Source organism: Salmo trutta, chromosome 13 (genome assembly GCF_901001165.1).
Source record: "Salmo trutta chromosome 13, fSalTru1.1, whole genome shotgun sequence".
Taxonomy (NCBI): domain Eukaryota; kingdom Metazoa; phylum Chordata; class Actinopteri; order Salmoniformes; family Salmonidae; genus Salmo; species Salmo trutta.
In genome coordinates, this window is record NC_042969.1 from 58,716,929 (window position 1) to 58,733,237 (window position 16,309).

The 16,309-nt window shown below is 42.5% G+C and overlaps 3 long non-coding RNA genes across 4 annotated transcripts in view; 2 read left to right on the forward strand and 1 right to left on the reverse strand.

Moving 5' to 3' along the window:
- Positions 1-11,907, forward strand: part of LOC115206197 (uncharacterized) — an 80,543-nt gene extending 68,636 nt beyond the window's left edge. The window contains exon 4 of the long non-coding RNA XR_003880756.1: positions 11,737-11,907. This is a non-coding gene — a long non-coding RNA (uncharacterized LOC115206197). The remainder of the gene's footprint in view (positions 1-11,736) is intronic.
- On the forward strand, positions 3,899-8,575 carry LOC115206198 (uncharacterized). 2 transcript variants are annotated; one of them, XR_003880758.1, is made up of 3 exons: positions 3,899-3,927; positions 3,979-4,443; positions 4,719-8,575. It is a non-coding gene; the product is annotated as an uncharacterized LOC115206198 (long non-coding RNA). The 2 variants fall into 2 exon arrangements; XR_003880757.1 differs by having other exon boundaries at positions 3,905-4,443.
- Positions 11,908-13,533: 1,626 nt separating the features above from the next.
- On the reverse strand, positions 13,534-14,402 carry LOC115206201 (uncharacterized). Its single transcript, XR_003880761.1, has 2 exons — positions 14,274-14,402; positions 13,534-13,683 (listed from the first exon to the last, which is right to left on the reverse strand). It is a non-coding gene; the product is annotated as an uncharacterized LOC115206201 (long non-coding RNA).
- Positions 14,403-16,309: the final 1,907 nt, after the last annotated feature.

The window sequence follows — 16,309 nt, forward strand, 5'->3', positions numbered from 1 at the left end:
GAAAGGCAGAGAGAGGGGTAAAGGGATGAAGAAAGGCAGAGAGAGAGGTAAAGGGATGAAGAAAGGCAGAGAGAGAGGTAAAGAGATGAAGAAAGACAGAGAGAAAAAGAAAGGAGGACTGAGATAGTGGGAAAAGGTCTGTGTATAGTGAAAATAAAGCCTGTTATGGGTTGAGAGGGTTGTTATGGAGAAGAGATGAAGAATGAGTTAAAGAGAAATGAAAAGACTACAGTAAGAATCTGTGTGTGTTCTGATGCTGTTATCCCAACGGCTTGAACTGTTTGCCCTTGAATTGCTTTTGGGCATACTGAATTTGTAGTTTTAAACCTAATCTGATGTTCAGAAAGAAAAGAAAGGAACCTACCTTGTCTGCCGGTATTGATTTCTTTCCCCTGTTCCTTCTCTCTTGCCAAAAGCATCGCTGCTTTCTCTTCAAATGGAATGGAATTAGTCTGTTTGATTTCAATGTAAATACGCACATCGCTTCATCATGTTGACGTGTCAATCAGGGCTGCTATGCAATATGTGGGAGAGCAGTTTGTGTCACAACAGTGTCACTACCACAACAAAATACAACTTTGTTTTGGTATTGACAGTTTCGGGTGTGACAATTAATACCTCTTTTCCAATTTTCCAAATAACTGTTGCTAATACATTATATGGTCGACACTATTTGTGACAGCTGCTGATGACTGCCATGTATAAATGGAATTTGCTATCCGCTTCACCGTCTTCGAATACTTATTTTGGCCCTTGACTCATGTGCAGATTCAAATCAAATCAAATTGTATTTGTAGCATACACGTGTGTAGCAGATGTTATTGCAGGTGTAGCGAAATGCTTGTGTTTCTAGCTCCAACAGTGCAGTAATATCTAACAGTTCACAACAATACACATAATGCACACAAACCTCAAAATAAAGGAATGGAATGAAAGAATATATAAATATTAGGATGAGCAATGTCCGAGTGGCATAGACTAAAATACAGTAGAATAAACACTGTATATACTTATGAGATGACTAAAGCAGTATGTAAACATGATTAAAGTGACTAGTGTTCCAAGTCTATGTATATGGGGCAGCAACCTCTAAGGTGCAGGGTTAAGTAACCGTATGGAAGCTGCCTAGTGATGGCAATTTAACAGTCTGTTGGCCACTGTATTGGCAGGATATATTTTTGTTGTGTTTCTGTTCACACACACACACACACACACACACACACACACACACACACACACACACACACACACACACACACACACACACACACACACACACACACACACACCTAAAGCTCATTACAGTTGCCAACTGCTACTGTACCTGTCAATCCATATTGGGCCATAACACTCCCTGGTGTTATCAAGCACCACTTCTGTGATTGGACAAAACTGATACTTTCAATTACTCTCATTGATGCTCTGTCTCCTCCTCCTCCCTTCCACCTCCTCCTCCTCTTCCTCCTCATCCTCCTCCTAGATATAGGTCCAAGCAGCTAGCTAATATGGCCGACAACATTTGTTGCCAGTGACTGTTTTTTTCTCTCTCTCCTGACTAGCAACTACAGCTAATGACGGGCTTGCTGAGTAGAGAGGGAGGGCTGTGAAAGGACAGACTGTCGGCGGTGGCAGTCGCCCGCAACACCAGCTGTGCCCTCTCCCACTGGGCACTGACACTCATTTGGGCCAGGTCATCTAGGGACACACAGAGAGAGAGAGAGCGAGAGTGAGAGAGAGAGAGAGCGAGAGAGAGAGAGAGAGATGGGGAAGAAAAGTGGGAGAGGTAAAGAGACACAGATTGAGGGAGGGAGGGAGGGAGCAGAGAGGGAAAGCTGACTGACTGACTCCCTGTAGAAAAGGCAGGAGCGGGAAGAGAGGTTAGGATCCTGGTTTTGAATTTGTGGGTTTGGGTGTGCGTCTGCCTCTGGCTCTTCTGGTCTATGTGCCACAGGGCTGGACAGACAGACAGCCAGGCAGTGGCGATAGAACAGATCTCACAGTCACTGGAGAACAAGAGCACACTTCATCCCTCTGCATCCTTCCATACATTGGCTCATATGGCCCTCTCCAGCTTGGCTGGGGTCCGATGATCCTCTTAGTGGTGTCCTGTCTCCATTCCAGACAGACACATTCCTCAGACGTTGATGACGATCCCAGATAACAATCATAAACTCATGAGGAGAATTTTAGACTATACTAATCAATGCCAACTCATGCTAATTGACATCCCTGGGGTGAGCGATTGTGGCTTGGAAAACTTTTGGCGCTGCTGTGTGGATTAATTCAAGGCATTGGTGGAGGGCTGCCGCAGTAGTGCGTGAGTGGAATATCAGAGAGAGCGAGAGGGGCAGAAGAGGGAGAGGGTGGAAATTTGGAAGGGGTGGGACACAGTGTCTTCTTACTGTAATTGAACATAAAGACAATCACTCATTGGCTGCATGCACTCATCGCTTATTTATTGTAATGCACATGTAACACCATTTCCCCTCCACCCTTTGTTACAATTGAGCATGCAGAACACTGTGAATGCTGGTTGCTGGTTCACGTTTATTTCTAATGGGTATTCTTCATTGTGTTCTGTTGTTATCATAGAATTAGGAATGAGTCATTTAATAGGACCTCTTTGGTTGTTGTGCTCCATTTGCTGGCTGTGTGTGAATACCCTCAAGTAAACACTGTGCCGGCTGTCTGTCTGTCTGTCTGGCTGTCTGTCTGGCAGCCCGGGGTTATGCCCATATCAGCGTGTCAGCGTCAGGTTATTGAAGGGGAAACGGAGGCTAGCATTCAGAGAAGTCGGGAACACTTTACTTAACGCCTATATGCATTATGATTTGGTCGTAATGGTCGTGATGCATTATAAGACTTGTCCTAAGCATTCATAACCTCCTTATAGTGTCTTATTACCAGCCATTGTAGAAATACATTGATACATAGAAAGACATTATATGCCTTGATATAACACACGTTAAAGACTCATACATGCTAATAACAAGTTAATAAGCATTTCTCTGTGTGTGTGTGTGTGTGTGTGTGTGTGTGTGTGTGTGTGTGTGTGTGTGTGTGTGTGTGTGTGTGTGTGTGTGTGTGTGTGTGTGTGTGTGTGTGTGTGTGCGTGCTGTCTGAACACTGATGGTGATAGCCCACACTCGATAACAGTGCAGGGCAACTAATACTTTATGCCATCATTGTTTTTCTTGACGGCTTATTTTGGGTTTGTCGCTCGTGATTTATATGCGTGTGCATTGCTCAATGCTATATTTATTCACCTCAGATTGTTAGATGTGCTACAACATGGATGTAATCCAGTGATATACTGTACAGCACAGTGACAGGGTGACACAGGCACTATAACCTGAACCATACTGTATGGGAGCTCAGATGGAAAAAATGGATTCCTTTTTCATTGAAATACACACACACACATGTCAATAGATATCAGCAGTGTGTGTTTAGTTTAGTTCAGAATAGCAGGTGGACACATGGGTTAGCAGTAGGAGTGATATTGTATCTGAAGCTACTTCCAAACTGTGGGGGGAACGGTTTGCATCTATGTGAAGGGATCTGCTACAGTAATGAATACCAAGCTGCCAAAATGACTTCTTCTTTTCTATCAGTCTGGGGCCAAAGCAAACTGCAGATTGGGTATTTATTTTTGGTGCAGGGAAGTCTTCCAGAAGTGTGTGTGTGTGTGTGTGTGTGTGTGTGTGTGTGTGTGTGTGTGTGTGTGTGTGTGTGTGTGTGTGTGTGTGTGTGTGTGTGTGTGTGTGTGTGTGTGTGTGTGTGTGTGTGTGTGTGTGTGTGTGTGTGTGTGTGTGTGTGCGCATGTGTCTGTGCCCATGTGGTTGTGTGCATGTCTATGCTTGTGTGTGTATTTGTTGGGAGGTGTGGGGGAACGGCAGAGGTGTGTGTGTTGGGGGGAGGACTGTGGTGTACCTGGGCTCTCTCTCTCCAGCTGGGAAAGAGAAGCGTTAACGGAAGGTGTACCTGGGCTCTCTCTCTCCAGCTGGGAAAGAGAAGCGTTAACGGAAGGTGTACCTGGGCTCTCTCTCTCCAGCTGGGAAAGAGAAGCGTTAACGGAAGGTGTACCTGGGCTCTCTCTCTCCAGCTGGGAAAGAGAAGCGTTAACGGAAGGTGTACCTGGGCTCTCTCTCTCCAGCTGGGAAAGAGAAGCGTTAACGGAAGGAAGGGGCGAGGTTAAAGAGGAGAAGGGGCTGGGGCACAACTCCATTTTCCCTTTCGACGAATTTCCACAGTCTCTTCTTTCTTTCGCTTTTATTCAACAGAGTGAGGCAGTGAAAGAGAGCAATAGAGAGAGAGAGAGAGAGATAGAGAGAGAGAGAGAGAGAGAGTGAAAGAGAGAATCAAGACCATTTTTTTAAGACTCGATCTTGGCTTTCTTACAAACAGATGTTGCCTGTCATTTGGCCGTTAAGCAGGCACCCGGTTAGTAGAACACAGAGGTTTTACTGGCTGAAAATATTTGTTCTTTCTTATTTATCGTTTCATTATCATGATGAAAATCGAACTCTTATAAACAGGGAAATCTATCTTTGTTATTTCGTTTTTTGTCTTTTAGTTCTCTCAGCCAGCTTTCCTTCCTCTTCCTTCCTCTCTCTCTCTGCCTATTTTTCTTTGTCTCACTCTTTCTCTCTTTTCTATTGCCTTTTTGATGGGTTCGTTAGTTGCATGTTTGTGTTTTGTTTCCTTGTGGGTCACAGTGGACCTTCTGCCAAGTGCTGTAGGCGCCCTGAGTAGAGAGAGAAAACATTTGGAAACAATAAAAAGACAATCGGTAAGTCATTATTAACATGCTTTCAAGCTCGCTGGTGCTTCTTCCTCGTCTTCCAGCTTTCTCTCTCCCTCTCTCTCTCATATAGTTTCTCCAACCTCACTGTTTCAACCGTAGCTATAAATTTCTCTTTTTGTGGTGTTTCCACTTTTCAGTGTAGCGTTAGGGCCTACCTGTTCCTGGATGTACGTTTTGTTTGCATTTCTAGGCATTTCGATGACGTGTCGCGTACCTACCTCTCTTTGAATCTCCCTGCGTTTCAGATTGTCTTAGTGTTGTTGTGTTTGCTTGCTGTCGAGCGATGGTGGTGGTGGCTGTAGCGATCCCAGGGTCTGTGCTCTGTGCTCTGTTCTGTCTCTCTGAGAGTGTGTTCACGGTAGCACCCTGGTGCATTTAACCTCTCCACCCCCATGCAGGGGCGAGGGGCTCTGCTCCACTGGGTCTGATGCTAGGGCTTCTAGGGTGTGGTTGGCCCCCGCTGCCCCCTTTGTCCCACTATTCTCAAGGTGTCTTTTAACTTCTTGGCACAGCTCCACTAACACAGTTTGAAGAACTTGGCAGCAGCTTCAAAGTCAAATCTGTTGATTTCAACTCAAGTGGAGGGAAACAAGAAGGAAACCAACTTTGGGCTCTGAAAGTTCAAATTGACTTATTCTTTTAGGCCACTTGTCACTTCACAGTAACACATAGAATTATCTGCTAAAATATCTGTCGTACATCCTCATTTTGATCAATAAAATGTTTCTCATATGGTATTTTTATCTATGAAGAGGTGGATGGATTATCTTAACAATTTCAGAACGGTAGAAAACCAATGCATGACGTGAAGCATGCAATTCCATTTCGATCCATTGAAGTCTATTCAATTCAAGTTGCACCTTGAAGAATTTCTGTTTTGGTTTGTTAACTATATACAAGCAACGATTCCAATATATTTCTTCAATGTGATTTGTGTAGGTGGTAGAAAAATGGGTCAACACACTGATACAGCTGGGGTGAGGCATTTTAGTCTTAAGCTTTGTAGTGTTCGTGTGATTTAATGAACAACTGTTTCCTGGGGATGTGCTCTCACTACTGTGAGGAGGCCGGTAAAATAAACAGCAGATTGGTTTGTGGGACTCAAAGTCTAAAGAACAAGTAATGAAATATCATAAATATGGATATTGGAGATGACTGCAGTTAGCCCTCTTTGAAATATAATGTAATTAATACACAAACAGCAGTACCTCTTTAAAGGAGTTTTTCGATTGCAGCAATACTATTTTGTCATCCTCCACTTAGTTTAGTTAGCAACAATACATTTGAGAAAGGCAATGTTAATTATCCCCAAATGATGGAAATGATTATGAAACACAATCATGCGCAATTATGAAACACAATCATCAAAGACACCTTGTTCACAATCACTTGTCAAGATAAACTTTCCAAAAGGTACAATGATTAACAAATTAGTTGATTTACTAAATTCATTCTCTGTCCATGTAGGATGGGGACCACTCAAATCTGCATAGTTTATGGCTTATATTAGGTTGGGAGTGTCCAATTTGATCAGTTCCCAAAGAAGCAATGTATTTGTAGTAAATCCTCACGAGAGATGTGTTACATGTTTTATTGCTATCAATGCAATTGAATTGAGTTACTTTGATTGCTAGGTTAGACATGATTTTCTGGGAAGATACTGTACTGAACAAGAGGCTTTTTGAGAGTACATCTATGCCCAAGTACTTGTTTGATCAATTAGTCTGATTGATCAAACGTTTTCTCAAACATTTTCTTTAGGTTTTACTGTTGTATGAAAACAGACAATTAGAATCTATGGCTAGAAATATGAACTAGTAATGGTCTTTACAGCAAAGGAGGGTTGGATTTTTGAGGAGTTGGACTTTTCCAAATAGGCGATACAACATAGTTAGAAGCACTGATTGTAAGCCTTAGTGCTATCTGGAATCAGCCTTAATGCTATCTGGAATCAGCCTTAGTGCTATCTGGAATCAGCCTTAATGCTATCTGGAATCAGCCTTTATGCTATCTGGAATCAGCCTTAGTGCTATCTGGAATCAGCCTTAGTGATAACACTGAGCTGCGTGCTTGCAATTGAAGAAGAAGACTGAATTATGTTTTAGCGGATTGGGTTAGAACGAAAATTTGCGTAAAGTATCTATTTCTGAATTAGTGGTTTGGAGTGCTTTGAGAATCTATTCATAGCAGAAAAGGGTGCTTTTGAAATTCCTGTACATATATTTTTTTGAGGTGAAACTCCATTCAAATATCACACATCCTCTCAAGTTTTTATTATGATTTACTCCATTTTCAGTTCAGCACTCAATGTGTAAGCCCAGAGTGACACTTGAGCAATAAGTGGGTAATTTCTTTAGAATTGCAATGTATTTTGACTATCCATGTACCTAGTATGAAAACCTCAGTTTAAGCAAATGTGTTAAGAAGTAATCATTGACAAAGAGATATTGAGAACTATAATTGTTTACTTAGAATTGACTGTAACTTCGGATCAAATAGAATTTTGTGTGATTAGACTTTTCTAAGTAATTATTTTTCCAGGTGATGTGGCAGCCTTACTGTATCCTAACACATATCTTCTACATAATAAACTTGTCATTGGAAACACTGATATTCTATTTCATAATATTGTCCTAATATAAGAGGAGACTATATTCACTGAAGTCACTATAGTAACCTCATTCATAACAATTACAAATATAATTTATTGTAATTTCCATGACACTGTTGCAAGATTATATGTTAAATAGTAGTTAATAAATGGTTCATAAATTCTGTCATATTTAAAAATTAAAATAAATTAAAATACTGGATGATAAAACAATTTGCATATTACCTTTTGCCATTGATAAAGGTGTAGATAAGCCTGCTAAGTTATGTTATTATTATTATTGCCCCAAGGTATTTCCTCCTTGTGGATCCGATTAGTCACCATATCAAGCTTATCTGTGAGAATATTATTTTGATAACAAGTGGTTTCATCATGTTATTAGGTATTGTATACTCTTGACTCCTTAGTGTAGATTGACCCAACGTATGGATGGAAGAAACCTGCCCACAGCCACAAACCCGTAGATCCGAACTTGTGCTAACTGACCTCACAAGCTTGATTCTATAGGTCTCTGTCTGTGTGGCCCGTACAGCTGACCTTCACCCAAACTGTTGCACTCTTGAAACCATGAGTATTAGTGTGAACCAATAAGACGGCATTCTTCTCTATGTCTTTGTAATGAGACAGGTCCAGGCACTAAAATATTAGGAATGGTGGTGCAGTACATTGGTGGAATGTCTCTCCTCTATTTAAAGATTGGCAATTTAGAAGATTCGTATTCAGACGCTTACAGTATCCAGAGCAGCTTAAAGTTCACCCAGTAGGCTACATTTAGTACACGTTATTGTAAGCCGTGCAGGAATCGAACCAACAACTCTGGCATTGCCAGCAGCACCATGCTCTAACCCACTGAGCCATTGCGACCACAATTTGCAACTCATTGTCATCGCTGTCCCTTGCTACCCAGTGACTCCAGGACTGCGGTACTGCTTGCTCCCAGGCTGAGGTAGTAGGTTGTATAGTTGAGAATTACACCCCGGGAGATAGCTGTACAACCTCCTAGCTTTCCCTGTGGTATGCACAACTCCTGCACATGGGGCAGCCTACTGCAAAAAGGCAACAACTTGACAGGCATGATGACTCAGCATCTCCACCACGCCAAACCTCGAACTGAGAGGTTGGGTTGAGAGAGAGAGAGAGAGAGAGAGAGAGAGAGAGACAGAGAGAGACAGAGAGAGACAGAGAGAGACAGAGAGAGAGAGAAGTGCTCAACTCAACAAGTTTTTAAGTTTCCACTTGTTAACCTAGGTTTTCTTAAAAAAGTGTCCTAGTATTGGTCCCACTTTATTTATGAAGAGTTTATAAATGTTTTGTAGTTTATTCATATTTATTGATGGTGAAGGAATCCTTTAAAGATTATAACAGTTATAACTTGGTTGAAATTGTATAATCGTGATTAGTGGTATAGCAGATACATGCAGCGATGTGCTAGCCGAAGCACTCTGGCAAACTGAACAGTCTATAAACTACTTAAAAACCCTTTATAAAACCCTGCTAAATAGGATACCTTCATGTAAAGCCTTGCCAACGTATTTTAGTTGAATCACAATGACTTCATTAGGTCTGTCTAAGACTACTTGATATAGCCACCAGGAATGGATGGTCAAGAAATTGAATATTCTTGATAATTCATCATATCATTTTGCTTCCAATTGTTATGAATTTATTTTGAGTCTTGAATATTGCTATAATGTGTCTGGTCTCAGGGCTTAGAGATCCGATCTGTTTAATAAAGGACCACAGTTGAAATGACTGACTAGTAGAGTAGAAGTCCAGTTGAGATTCGAATCCATTTTATTTGAAAGTGACAGTGCATTTAGATGTGCTACAATCTCCTCTTCCGCTTATTTTCATACATGTCATCTCTCTGAGAGGTAACATAGATGAGCAACACAGTTAACAGAAATGCTCCAATACACCTGACTAAACAATAAGCAGAAATTGCTAACAATTTGTCACCAAATTGTTATCAATAAACCAATTAGGCACATTTGGGCAGACTTGATACAACATTTTGAACAGTAATGCAATGGTTCATTGGATCAGTCTAAAACGTTGCACGTACACTGCTGCCATCTAGCGGCCGAAATCTAAATTGTGCCTAGAGTCCTAAGTCATATAATGCCCTTTCTCTTGCATTTCAAAGATGATGGGAGGAAGAAAAAAAAACAAGTTTTTTTGTTTGTATTATTTTTTACCAGATCTAATGTGTTATATTCTCCTACATTAATTTTACATTTCCACAAACTTCAAAGTGTTTCCTTTCAAATGGTATCAAGAATATGCATATCCTTGCTTCAGGTCCTGAGCTACTGGCAGTTAGATTTGTGTATGCCATTTTAGGCGAAAATTGGGGGAAAAAACGGTTCGATCCTTAAGAGAAGGTTGCTGATACTACTAGTAATTTACAGTAGACGTGTGTATGTGAGCCGCTCATCAAAAATCTATGCATAAACCCGTAACTATTTTGCATTCCTGGGTTTTTTTCAATATAGGGCACTCAATTAAAACATTTTGCAACAACGTATTTCAGTCCACGTTATTTTTTCAACATTTCCATTTACTTTAACAGTCTTTCACTGTACTCACACTATATTTAAGCAATAATGCCTGAGGGGGTGTGGTATATGGCCAATATAGCACAGCTAAGGGCTGTTCTTATGACAGCTAAGGGGCTTTATTGCTATTATAAACTGGTTACCAACAGAATTAGATCAGTAAAAATAAATGTTTTGTCATACCCGTGGTATACCACGGCTGTCAACCAATCAGCATTCAGGGCTTGAACCACCCTGTTTATAATAAATATTCCGTTTACAATTCAGTTGTGATTGAAAGCCAAGCATACACAGCTTTGTTGAGACCAGGCTTACTCTACTGCTAATGTACTCCGGTGGGAGAGTTATGATAGACCTTTTACTCCATAAATAAAGTACTTTGCCATATTTACCAAACCTATTAATGCAAAACAAAACATGCAATTCCAAAGAAAATTGATAGAGACAAATGTGACATCTACCTTTAAGATTTTAGATAATATATATAATATATTCATTGAATGATTTCATATTTCCACTCCTTACTATCCTTTTGGAGATTACTGTATGTGAGAATCTATAGGTCTGTAAGAAACCTGCCGTGTAGGCTATCGCCTTCTAAGAATGTGTGAGAGAAGCTGCACTATAGGATTTACTATTCCTTTGAAAGATATAACAAAGTCCCTGTACTGTATATATAATCTGTTGAAGCCTGCAAGCCATCTCCCTCCCTGTCTCCCAATCCTGGATTTGGAGTATCCAGTTATTGGTTGTTGTAATAGAGCAAAAGGCTGCCCCCTGTTGGTCAAACCACTGTGCTGTCAGACAGTTGGAGACTGAGGTTTAGGCAGTGACTACCTGGGCAAATGAAAAGAACAATGAGACTGCATCTCAAGGTTCAGATATATTCTAAATGCGCAGTATAGTGTACGTGTGTGCGTGTGTGTGTGTGTGTGTGCGCGCGCGCTCGCACACACGTGAGCATGTTCGTACATACATACCAGCATGTGCACCAGCGTGTGTGTGACTGTGTGTGCGTGCCTGTGTGTGTGTGTGTGCCTGTGCGTGTGCGTGTGTTTTGGGGGTGGCTGTCAGGGCCTGTGTGCTGTGTAATCTCAGCCGTGATGCACTAATCCAAACCAGATCAGTGTGTGTGAGAGGGTCCAGAGCACTGTCGGGTGAGCCGCTCGGCGCAGCTCTCTTTGCTGCTAATCATAGCCAAAGGAAAAGAGATGTGACAGACAAACAAGTGTTTCAGCCCAGGACCTCCACTCCAAGGCGCGTCTGTGCACTCAATCATTTTTTTCTCTTTTGATAATGAATCGTCTTTTCAACACATTGGTTCACCGTTCTCTGTGCTCAAACACATTATGATTTAAGGCATGTACAATGGTTCAATTCCATTGTAGCTATGTTGAGGACTTGTTAAAGTGTAAAGTGTTGTCAAGGCAAGCTACTACGTTGTAATTGTAGAAGCTACAGTAGACCAAAATATCTAGAAAGATCTCTTACTTATACCTGAATCATGGATTGTGAATTAGAACTTGAATTCATGTTCAGTAACAGACTTAAAAAATCCCTGAAAATACCTATGTGTTCATGCCAACCATATTTATTTATTTGTAAGATTTGATAGGGATGTGCTTAGTTGTCTTTGTAATATTTTAAATTGTGTTTATAGCAGTGCTTTTATCAATATCAAACTTCACTGTAGATTTTTCAATAGTGAATGTCCACCCTACTGAATCAGCATCATCTTTTTCTTACCTCCTTCCCCATAGAAATATGAACACAGAAGTACAGTTTCCATCATCCGACATTCACATTAACCACCATCTATAAACCTGACTTACAGTATGTTGCTGTACACATCTGTTAGTGTTTAACTGTGACTGCCTCTGTACAGAATGCATCTTTGTAAAGCATTTATGAATAAAAACATCCACAACAAATTGAACTTCCCTCTACTGCTTTGACAGGATACTGTCCTCCTGCTCTTGTCAGCCTGAGGGACACATGTCAATCGCACTCACCACATGTAGCCTACTCTGTTTCAGACACCTACCTACACAATATTGTGTTACCGTGGTGTGCTACGTTTGATTGTGTTTGTGTTGTACACTTTGGCGTATTGTATGACGTAGGCTGGTTTCTTTTTCAGGTCTGGGTCTGTGCTGAACAACATTGATTGCTGGGTCTGTGCTGTACAGTACGCCCTGCATCATTTCTACATGTACCACCAGCAGACTAAATTAGAGCACTGCATCATCTCCAATCAATCATCATCCTCCCAGGTGCAATAGCATTTTTTGTTTGTCTTGTTGCTTGTTTTATTCCTTTTTGCGTGACTTAATCCAGCCATGCTGCGTACAGACACAGTATGTATGTCTGTTAGTGTGTGTGTGTGTGTGTGTGTGTGTGTGTGTGTGTGTGTGTGTGTGTGTGTGTGTGTGTGTGTGTGTGTGTGTGTGTGTGTGTGTGTGTGTGTGTGTGTGTGTGTGTGTGTATGGACAAGTCTTTGTCTGTTTGCTGTGGGTTCTCGGCGCCTGTCAAAGCCAGTCTAATATTAGCGCCTCAGTGAATACTGTCTGTATCTGGACTGGACGAAAGGATGGTGATAAATGAGGATAGCTGCGGTGGAGAAGGGCTGGGGGGGGGGGCACGGGCGCTCTCTAAACGGGAGGGAAAATTAGAAAGTGGTAGCATCAGGCTTTTTTTAAGTGAGAGAGAGAGAGAACCGTCGGCACTGAGCCTTCATTGCACTGCTACAGTCCAAACAGGAGAAGCCAATACAATGCACAGTCTGGGAGACAGCAGTCAAAGAGGATTGGAGATTAGTTAGCCGGAGCAGACGCACCCAGAGAGGGAAAGATGGAGAGAGAGACTGAGCAGAGAGAAAGGAAGAGGGCAGTGTGGTCTAGGGGATTTTTTTTCTCTCCCCGTCGTTGAATTGAGTCTACATTGTGTTGTACGTCGCCAGCCTCCCCCTCAGCTATATTTGTCCCTCCCCCATCATCTCTCCCCCTCTCTTTCCACTCTCCGTATCAAAGCCTGGGGGAGCCAGTAGAGATTAAATGTAGCCTCTATAAGCCAAGCACATCATGTAGCTATGTTTCTATGGCCTGCTCTCTCTCGCCCCTCTCTCTTGCTCTCTTTCTGCTCTCTCTCTCTCCCCTCTCATTCTCTTTTTGAAGGATAGTGTTAATGATGTCGGGCATGTGTGAGGTAGTGAGGCAGTGAGTGAGAGAGAGCGAGAGAGAGAAAGAGAGAGAGAAAGAGAGAAAACGAGAGACGGAGAGGGAGGGAGGGAAAGTGAGAGAGAACGTATGAGACAGAGAGGATACATGCAAGAAGAAAATCAAGGAAAACTGAGGATTTGTTGACGGGAAACGGACTTAACTAAAACACTGAAAAGGTGGAAAAGCAAGAGGCGGCCGACTTTCTCATTCCTCCTCCTCCTCCTCCTCCTCCTCTCCCTCCGCCTCCTCCTCCTCTCTCTCTGTCTCTATCTGTCTCTCTGGCTGATACAGCAGAGAAGTGGGCCTCTTGCTTTAAATTATTACAGCTGTACAGGCAAATTAATGGATGATATTTCAAAATTTATTTGGAAAAGCATTTTTTCATCTCCTGCCTTTCAACACAGATGCATGAAGACGAGAGCGGGGGACCTGGGATTCAGTTTTATTTTTTCCTTTCTCCTTTCTTCCAATTTTGCATGTGTTTCTGTTCTGCACTGAGAGAGAGAGGGAGAGAGACAGAGTGAGAGAGAGAGAGAGAGGGGGGGGTGAAATATTTTTTTTTATCAATGTTAGCGAGGGAAGCAGAACAGCAGTAACATCCATTGATGCATTTTGTCTTTTAATTATTTCGGAGATTTTTTTTGCTCTTGTGACATATATGACAACAAACTATACATTTTCTTCTAACCTGAACTGGATATGAAATAGGGACATACAACCAAGTTAACAGCAGCGAAACAAAGTGAGTGAGCGTGTGTTCCTCCTCTCCTCTCTCTCTCAGTGAGCCAACAGACTGGTATGCTTCACTGGTGCTGTGGCCCTGGCTGCAAGCGGTGGTAGGGCTCACTCTCATCCTCTCTTCCAACTCTCTATTCTGTCTCCTTTTTTCAGACCTGCCATCTTTTTATTGTTATTCTGAACTTTTCACTTCACCTAAACTCCTGGGAGTAGCCTCTCGTTTTCTCCGACTCATCTCCCTCTCTCTCTCTCCCTCTCTCTCTCTTTCTGTCTGCACATGGTGGATTCTTCATCAGCCTCACCACCCATTCTCTCTCCTCCTTTTTTTATATCCGTCCTACCGTCGGTTCGCTTCGTCTCCTTGTCATCGACTGACCCATCGCTCCCCACTCGTGCCACTTTCACCCTGTAACCGTCTACAAAGCCTGCAAGATCTTGTCCGAAACCTTGTCGACATGAGTTTAAACCCGAGTTCGTTTCTCTCTCTCTCTTTCTCTGTGTGTCGAGCAGGCAACAAGGAACAAGGGTTGCTGCCTCCTCATTCCGAACCAGACGTCGGTGAGTTGATTGAAGCCGTTTTCCTGCCGCACTCTTGTTTATTTATCAATCGATATTTCCTAATCTATGGCTGTAGATTGAGACTGCCTACCTCCCTGTCTCAAAATGGTCGTGGTAGGTTCAGTGAGGATTCATATTCAGCCATCCTCGTGCACATCCAGATCATTGCTCTGCCCTCCTAATATTGAAATGAAATGAGTCACGTGAATGTTTCAAGATAAACTGACTTTGTGTTCTTTTCCTTGGGTATTCTGTATAGTAGTTTTGAATCGTTGGTTGGTGTGCGTACTGCTGGCTGCTGAACCAGGATTTGGTCTGGCCATCCCTTAATAACTAGCAGCTGCAGCCTGGGAATAGAGTGCATGGGAGCTTAAGGAACCGAAGGCTAGTGTTGGGTTTACCTGGAGTCAGGAGCATTTTTCAAAGTGCTGTATTGTTTTGTCCAGGGGGTTGGGAGGGAGAGAGGGAGAGAGGGAGAGAGGGAGAGAGAGAGAGAGAGAGAGAGAGAGAGAGAGAGAGAGAGAGAGAGAGAGAGTGTCGGTGGGAGGCGGGGGTCTCCAGAGAGAGGGAGGGGGAGGGGGAGATTGGTCGATGTTGTGTCTGGCTTACGGTTGCACTTGTTGTATGTTACAGGCAGAGAGGCAGAGAAGGGGGGGATGCGTTGCACAAATACCTCATGGAAGGAAGCCTTTATTGTCATGAATATCGTGTGTTTGTTTCTAGTCTATTTGGTACTCTCAAGCCAGCATGATTAATTCAAATCACAGTCTGTCTGGGAGTAGAAATAGTACAACTATAAAATGTGCCTCTCGCAATCCCTGAGACCCTAACTTGTGACGTTGTGCTCTCATGTCCACGGGTTAGGCTCTCGGGAGCTGGGAGTGGTGCGCTGTCGTCCCGTCCGTGGCTCTCTCTGCAAGACAAAGGCGTTTCAGACTGTCAAACGTACATAGACACTATATTGTCGGAGAATGAAAACCGTCTGGAAAGAAAAGGGGGAAAAGGTTAGCTGGAATCAGGCGGCAGTGTGTGGGGGGGGGGGGGGGGGGGGGTTGAAGGAATGCCGGCTCGAGGGTCATGTGACACAATGGTGGGTTGAAATCAGCTGAGGAATCTTTGTGGTGGGGTGGAAGATGGAGGGGGGAGCTTGCGTTACCAAGCTAACGTTACCAATCCTTGACTTTAAGCTAACATTACCAATCCTGGACATGTGAACGTTTAAGCTAACGTTACCAATCCTGGACATGTGAACGTTTAAGCTAACGTTACCAATCCTGGACATGTGAACGTTTAAGCTAACGTTACCAATCCTGGACATGTGAACGTTTAAGCTAACGTTACCAATCCTGGACTTTAAGCTAACGTTACCAATACTGGACATGTGAACGTTTAAGCTAACGTTACCAATACTGGACATGTGAACGTTTAAGCTAACGTTACCAATCCTGGACATGTGAACGTTTAAGCTAACGTTACCAATCCTAGACTTTAAGCTAACGTTACCAATCCTGGACTTTAAGCTAACGTTACCAATACTGGACATGTGAACGTTTAAGCTAACGTTACCAATCCTGGACATGTGAACGTTTAAGCTAACATTACCAATCCTAGACTTTAAGCTAACGTTACCAATCCTGGACATGTGAACGTTTAAGCTAACGTTACCAATCCTGGACGTGAACGTTTAAGCTAACGTTACCAATCCTGGACATGTGAACGTTTAAGCTAACGTTACCAATCCTGGACATGTGAACGTTTAAGCTAACGTTACCAATGCTGGACTTTAAGCTAACGTTACCAATACTGGACATGTGAACGT